The 7,776-nt window shown below is 35.8% G+C and overlaps 1 long non-coding RNA gene across 2 annotated transcripts; it reads right to left on the bottom strand.

The window, feature by feature from the left end:
* Positions 1-2,680: 2,680 nt before the first annotated feature.
* On the bottom strand, positions 2,681-4,677 carry LOC127292372 (uncharacterized). 2 transcript variants are annotated; one of them, XR_011742456.1, is made up of 3 exons: positions 4,459-4,677; positions 4,114-4,359; positions 2,681-3,039 (listed from the first exon to the last, which is right to left on the bottom strand). It is a non-coding gene; the product is annotated as an uncharacterized lncRNA (long non-coding RNA). The 2 variants fall into 2 exon arrangements; XR_011742455.1 differs by having other exon boundaries at positions 4,114-4,677.
* Between the last annotated feature and the right edge of the window lie 3,099 nt (positions 4,678-7,776).

The following is a 7,776-nucleotide window of genomic DNA, read 5'->3' as shown; positions in this document are numbered from 1 at the left end:
AGAAAACCTAGATTAGCAGTAGAAAGGAACTAGCTTCCTCAACCTAGCTCCTACTTAGCTAGAATCTGTTCTTAGCCTCTATAGCTAGTCAAATACTCTACAAATAGAGTTCGTGATAGAATTAGACTACGAATCGTTCTTCTGGAGTTTATTTGCAGTTTTACCTCATTGTAAAGTAGGAGGCTGTGATGATCTTATGTAACAGAGTCAGTGTTGTAATTCTATAGACATGCCTTGGACCCGCATATGTTTCTGTTGTACCACTCTGAGCGATATAATACTAGTGGAACGGTGTTTCATTGGTGTTATATCAGACTTGCATACTACACCATGCAGTGGTATGCCGGGTCACCACACTTATGAGCCGTGATTTTATGGCAATGTAATATTTCTTATATCCAGGGAGAGTGCGCTGATACACCCGCAGTAATAATTGGAATCTTAGTAGCTTCTTATGAGCCGTGATTTTATGGCAATGTAATAGTTCTTATATCCAGGGAGAGTGCGCTGATACACCCGCAGTAATAATTATGAACAACAGGTACTCTTAGTAGCTTCTAATGTTGCGACACTTTGCACAATTGCAGTTTTTTCCTTACAATGCCACTAAAGTTTCGTAAGTAACAATTAAAGCGTTCATACTGCAAGATTAATTTTAAATCCGTATTCAAGTTACGTCAGCACCAGAATTCTTACGGTCCGAGCGTGGAAACACTGGTGCGCTTCGAGGTTGGGTGCGGTGGGGTGCAGAATAATATTCTGCCCCCAGGGAGTCAAATAGCGCGTGTATATATATATATATATATATATATATATATATATATATATATATATATATATAGGATAAATACTTCCTACTCCTGGGTGTAGTTACACCCATATCTATATACTTCCGTACGGAAGTATATACGATACTTTATCGGCTTGAGTATGTTCGTATATTATATCTAAGATACTCTAAACCAAGTTTGGTGAAAAAAATGCAAGTGAACCCATAGTTTGCACTATATATCCAAAATACATGCATATGTATACGTAAAAAATGATTCTACGTAAAAAAAAGTGCATACTGCCTACAAAGTATTATATATACTACCAAAATAGTTTTATATACTTCATACTACATGTACATACTCTTAGGTATGATAGATACTCTCTAAATTATGAGAAATACGCGTGGGTGTAACTACACCCGGGTGTAGTATGAATATGTCCTATATATATATATATATATATATATATATATATATATATATATATATATATATATATATATATATATATAGGTCACTTTATTCTCGAACCGGTTCGAGAATAACTATTCTCGAACCACTTGTGAACTTCCTGGTTTCTTCAAGTGAACTTCTCGACGGAATACCGGATTTGCATGTCCGTGCGGACAGTATTTTCATGTTGGTTTTCAAACCGCTTATCGGAATAATGTGTATAATATACCGTTGGATTCGTACGGAAATTTCGCAACTTTTTCATGTTCATTGTTTTCCCAAATTCTGTATTGTTTAAAACTAATTTTAAATATACAAAACAATGTTTTCGCGGATTTATCTATTTTCGTGCAGTTTTGGGGTTCTAGTTTTCAAACCGTTTAACAGATTGATGCGTATGATATGCCGTTGGAAAGCTGATGAATAGGCGCACCTTTCTCATGAAGAACACTTTTCTAAATTGTTTACAGTTTAAGAGCAGATTTGAAACTACGTGATTTCGCTTTTCGAGCTTCTCGGTTTTTCGAACTGTTTTTTGTGGATTATTTCCGAACCACTTGTCGAAATGTACCAAACGATATTGCGTTGAAAAGATATTGATTAGGCGCATCTTTTTCGTGTTGAATGTTTTTCCAAATTCTAAAAGGTTTTGATTTAATTTCAGAAATACACAAAAGCGGAGATAACGTCGACACTAGAACATTTCAAAATTGGCTCATCTAGATTGATTAGGTGTGGCGTTGTGGTGTGTTGGAGTATTAATAGAGTTATATTAGTGCTAACTGTACGTGGAGTTGGTCGATTCACGCAGCCGATGGTCATACAGACGATTTCTATGCATATGATTTCCGCCCAAACAGTGTGTGAGCTGCTCGAATATGGAAGTGAACTTCCCGATATTTGTTAATGAACTTCCGGTCGCGGTTCTAAAACTTTCAGTTATGTTCAAAATGAACTTCCTACATGGTTCAAAGTGAGCTTTCACGCCCGGTACAAAATGAAGGTCGACAAAAGAAAATTTCCGGCATGTTCGTGGTGAACATCCTCCGCGTTCAAATTTTATATTGACAAAAAGTTATTTTTGAACTTCCTTCATGTTCAAAGTTAATATTGACAAAAAATAGAAATTTACGGCTTGTTTAAAGTGAACTGTCACGTGGTACAAACTAAAATTCTCCGTGGCCAATGTAAATTGAACTTCTCATACAAGCAAAGTGCACTTTAGAACTTACTTCAAAACTGATAATGTGTGTCAGATAAAACAAGCTGCCAAGATCAATAAAGTGAACTTAGTGCCAAGAATAAAAAAAGTGAGTGGAACTGAACTCTGTTGATTTGAAGAGAACTTCTCAACTTGCAGTGTACGATTTTGATTCTTTTTTATTGTGCACTTTTAACTAAAATTCCAACTCAGACACACTAACTCCCCCGAACACAAAACTGAACTTTCAACGTGAATATAAATGAACTTTTTTTTATTACACATCAACAAAAGTATATGTTCTCCATTTGGCCAAATTATTACAAGTATCAGAGCCAAATGCAAACGTGAGTGTCAAGCACAATAGCAGTCGGCAGCACGAAAAAATTGTACACACCCTCACGACAGCATGCGGACATGGAGCTACAGTGAAAAGACAAAGCATGCAACCATTTGTCATGTTTTGAAGCCAATCCTGGAAAGACGAAGCCAAAATCTGAACTTCCTATCTCTAATGTCTGGACTATGGACATTCACGTGCAGAAAACCGCTGACATTCATTGCCTCATCCTCCATGCTGATGGCTCTGTTAAATTTCAGATTCACACATTTCTATAAGACAAATAAAGAATGAAAGTTAGCTTCAGAGTTTCACTTGAAAAATACATCTAAAATCAATGGACAACCAAGATTAAATCTCCATAACAATCACAGAAAAAATCACAGTAGCCGAAAGTGAACTGGCCCCAATAATAATGTGAACTAGTATTTTTCATACTATCCGGGAAGCATCTGGTATTGTGAATACTTTTTTTCATACTAGACAAAAGTGGACTCCTCCCACGACAAAGTGGATTCCCCGGAAAAAGTAAATTTAACTTCCAAAAAATTGCAAATTCCTATGTGGACAAACCAGTGAACTCGCACAAATGTAAAACAAGCAGTATTGATTCTTTGGAAAATGATACAGAAAACAAAGGCAGCTTCTAAGTAATAGTCTTAGAAGCTGAGATATTAAATGATAAAATACATCATCCTAGTTCTTATACAAAATAAAAATGTCAAGTAATTTATATGGACCAGAATTTGAACAAGAGTGAACTTCTCTAGCTATTCTAAAGCCAACTTTTTGTAAATTAGGAGTGTCAACATAGACAGGTATATTCCGGTGGAAAATTACTCCAGAAATATAGTTCTCCTAATAAGCATACAAGCATTTTTTTAATGGAGTGAACTTCGGCTTTCAGAAAACAAACCTCTATAGCTTGACAAGTGGACTTTATTTTTCACATTAAATCAGACTTCTCTTGCAAGTCAAATTGAATTGTTTCGACCAAGATACTTCTGGTAAGAAAAATATGAACTTTCACGTAGACAAATGTGCACTTCCAGGAAATTACAATGCAAAATTGCCGATAAAATGGACAAGGCTAAATCCCAGAGAAAAAAGAGGTGAACTTCAAGCATGATTGTAAAACAAACATCAACAAATTCATGAACCTCACATTCATGTCTATCTGAGCGTCACATTTATCCCTTTGTGAACTTCAAAATTCAGTTAACAACAAATTTCAAATCGGAAAGACCAATTTACCTAGCAGGAATATCTAAACTGAAGTAGCAGGGAGATGTGAAATTTACCAATTAGGAGATGTGAACTCCACATATTAGAAGAAGTGAACTTACCAATAGAGCTCGTTGGAGGAGTCGCAAGAGAGGTTTCATAAATGTAGACATCTCATGATCTTGGCCAAATAGGGAGTTCACACTATTATCAGGAAAGTACAAAATGCCATGGTATGAATGGTAGAATGTAACATAAATTAACTAAGAAAGGAACTTCTCTGTGTACATGTAGTGAACTTATCTTAATGCTTACTTGCTTCCATGGCATGGCACATTGGTTGCATCCGAAAGGACAAGACTTTGAATCTAAACTAATAAATATTCAAAAGAGTGTTATAGTCATGACCTTGAACTGAATTTCAGAACAAACATTGGACAGAACTTCAGAAGAATACAAAACTAAACCTCTGGAAAGCACATGGTCATGACCTTGAACTGGATTTCAGAAGAAACACTAAATAGAACTTCGTCAGAATACAAAACTGAACCTCTGGAAAGCAGTACTCTTGTTTCTACATAGCAAACTCAGCAACTTACTAAGTAAAGGTTTTACTAGCTATAAGCATACTAGAGTTCTAGCTTTTAATACAGACAACCACGAAAGTATGAAGAGTGAACTACCATTTTTCCCTGTTTTCACATGATCCAGAACTGCCATTTTGTCGAACCTAATATGAACTTCAAAAGAGTCAAGAACTGAACCTTAGAAAGGCACTAATATGAACTTCAAAAGATGTGTGACATACAGGGCCATGGCATGGTAGGTTGACAAAGGCATCAGCACCCAGGAGACGCCTTTCCGTTGCTTCCTCTTTGTCACTCAAACCATTGCCTCAAGGAAATGCTCCACCAGTGCTCCTCTAGACACGCCGGCTTTTAAAAATTCCGAACTTTTAAAATATCTCCATGCTTATTAATAAAAGTTAGCAGCTACCAACCAACCAGCAAATCAATAAAATGTTTTCAAGTTTAAATAATAACTCCTACAGTTCACAGTGAACTTCTGTTCCCTGCTTTATTACAGCGAGGTTTTTTCGGGCGGACGAATTTAACTTCATGATAAGAATGAATGAACTTACCACACAGGGAAAAGTGAACTTTCAATGCTAATGTAAATCCTCTCTCTCAGACATGACGTAGCCATCAGAAGTTCTAAAGGAGTACACAGGCAGCAAACCGACTGGCAGAAAATGGTTTGACAAATAAAATAGCAGTTCAAGTTCAGACTAGACAAAACAATTTGATAGCATGTTGGATAGAAAAATAAAAAACGTAGCTTGGTCCAGGACAGCCTATCTGATCAAGGACATAAAGTGGTGCGCCATTTCTGTCGGGGCCCAGCGCTAGGAACTGAAATGTAGTTGTAACCAACAACACTTCACAAAATAGCATCTCCACACCAACATGCAAATTTATCAGAAGTTCAATGCAACTCCTGGGGAAAGTCCGGAATAAGAACTTTTTTATGTCTTATATAGAAGTGAATTGGTTTATTTTAAGTGAACTTCATGACAAGGAAATGTGAACTATGTTCGTGGTGAACATTCCTTTTTAAGCAAACAAGCGTGTTGGACAAATGATATAAACTAAAAAAGAAAATGAAATCCCACGAAAACAAGTGACCTTGTTACCAGAAAAAGTGATGTTCTAACAACTAAAGGTAATTTACATGGAAGTGTACCGCCTAATGTCTAACAAATGTATATCTTGAGATTAACTAGTTAACTACTCAAATTAACAACTGTAGCTGGATGGTATGTTTTACAACTTTCTACCAGTTAGAGAGAACAAAGCTAGAAAATAGCAGTAGCTTAATCTAGCAAATAGCGTCCATTACCGAAATGAACCATTTCATGTAGCTTCACCTAGATTCATGCAGCGGCTGTTCAGAACACAAAATAATTAAGTTTCAGAACCATTCATATACAAGTTCAGATCATTTTTTTCTAATTTGAAAAAAAGTTTCTCCAACTGTGAACGAATTGAACATTACTAGCACGCTAGAGGTATGGCGGCACAGAGGTAGATCACATAATGAACTTTTTATGTCTTATAGAAATGAGTTGGTTTTATTATTTACAAATTCAACTTCAGTTATTTTGTACCGATTGAACTTCAGTTTATTTGCGGAGTGAACTTCTCAGGCAAATAAAAGTAAACTTTATCGCCTTCTTTTTTGTTTAAACTACCAAGCAGACAAAAAGAACTCCTGGAAATAAAATACAAACTTGCCATGTGAACAATATGAGCTTCTTTTTCTTTCTACATCATAAATCATAGTACTTTTACGAATTCACAAGCATGTGAACAATATGTGCTGGGAATAAGAAGTGAGGGGAACTGAATTACCTAGCTCCAATTAGCAGGAGATGTGAACTTCAAAATTTAGGAGAAATGAACTCCATGGATTAGAAAAAATGAGTTCTTCATCTCCACATCTTTATTCCGGTTGTGCACTTGTGTTCGGTTGCTTCATCCAAATGAAATGAAGAGCCTGAATTGCACTTGCAATAACAACAGCGGGAGGTAGCCGCAAGAACACCCAGCTTGTTGCCATGCTGCTTGTGGGCACTGTTATGGTAGTTAAGTCCTATTAAAAAAAGAAGCGAGCTTCACATGAAAAAAAGGTGTACTGCGCTAATGAAATAATGTGAACTTCGAAAAAGAATCCCACAAATCTTATCGGCTTAAAAATTGCAAAGTGGACTTCGAATGTTTAATTTAGTGAACTTCATGTGTAGCCGGTCAAAGAACACATATCATGAATCTACAACTCTACAAACAGTAATCTTCTCCATACATCAATTAAAACACTGTTGTACTGAGATAAATTAACAAAAGAAGTTATGATACTTAATCTCATACTGAGATAAATCAACAAAAGAAGTTACTAATTTACGACATATTAGAGGAACTACTATTCCCACATATCAATGTATGTTAACTTCCTGAGTTGGAGTTGTGAACTCCGTGAAATGAAAGTTGCAAATCATTTTTAAGAGCAGCTTTTAATATAGTAACTCATTTTTTAGGTACGAAGTTAACTTGCAGAGTGTTCTTCAATCTTTTAGGGACGAAGTTAACTTCAAATGAACTTTGCCAACACTACAATCAAACTTAGATTAAAAATTTAAATTTTCAGATGGAAGTAAATAAACAAGTGCACTCTCTAAATTGAACGAATGAACTTCATAGAGGTCATTTTTTCTTCTATCTTTTTGAACAAGATGCGAACTTCAGGTTTTCAAAATAGTGAACCTCGTGACAACAAAATTGAACTTTTTCCTCGTGGGTGAATTGAAATTTTTTGCACCGGGTTGCTCTGGTGATTAACCAGACGACGCGCGGTAGAGGATATATAACGCGCGGTAGCTTGTATGCAAATCAACTACCTACAGTGCTAGCATCCAACATCCACGTAAGATCATAATACTATTAGTACTGTCTTGGCAGACAACACAGCCTACTTCGCTTAACATGCCACTAACTGAAAACAAAATGTAAGACAACTGAAACACTCTATATAGTTAACTGACGACATAAGATAAATGTTCAGAACTAAAATGAACTTCAGAAACTGAATATAGTGAACTGCTACTTTGGTTTAACACATCAAACTCTACAAAACAAAAAGTGAACTTTAATTGTTTTACACATCAAACTCAAAAGTTTTTTATAGTGGGCTTGGGTAAATAATCATATGCCACTTAATAAGTGGACTTC

Source organism: Lolium perenne, chromosome 4, assembly GCF_019359855.2.
Source record: "Lolium perenne isolate Kyuss_39 chromosome 4, Kyuss_2.0, whole genome shotgun sequence".
Classification (NCBI taxonomy): Eukaryota; Viridiplantae; Streptophyta; class Magnoliopsida; order Poales; family Poaceae; genus Lolium; species Lolium perenne.
Note: the sequence above shows the minus strand (reverse complement) of the source record. Positions and strands in the feature narration are given on the sequence as shown.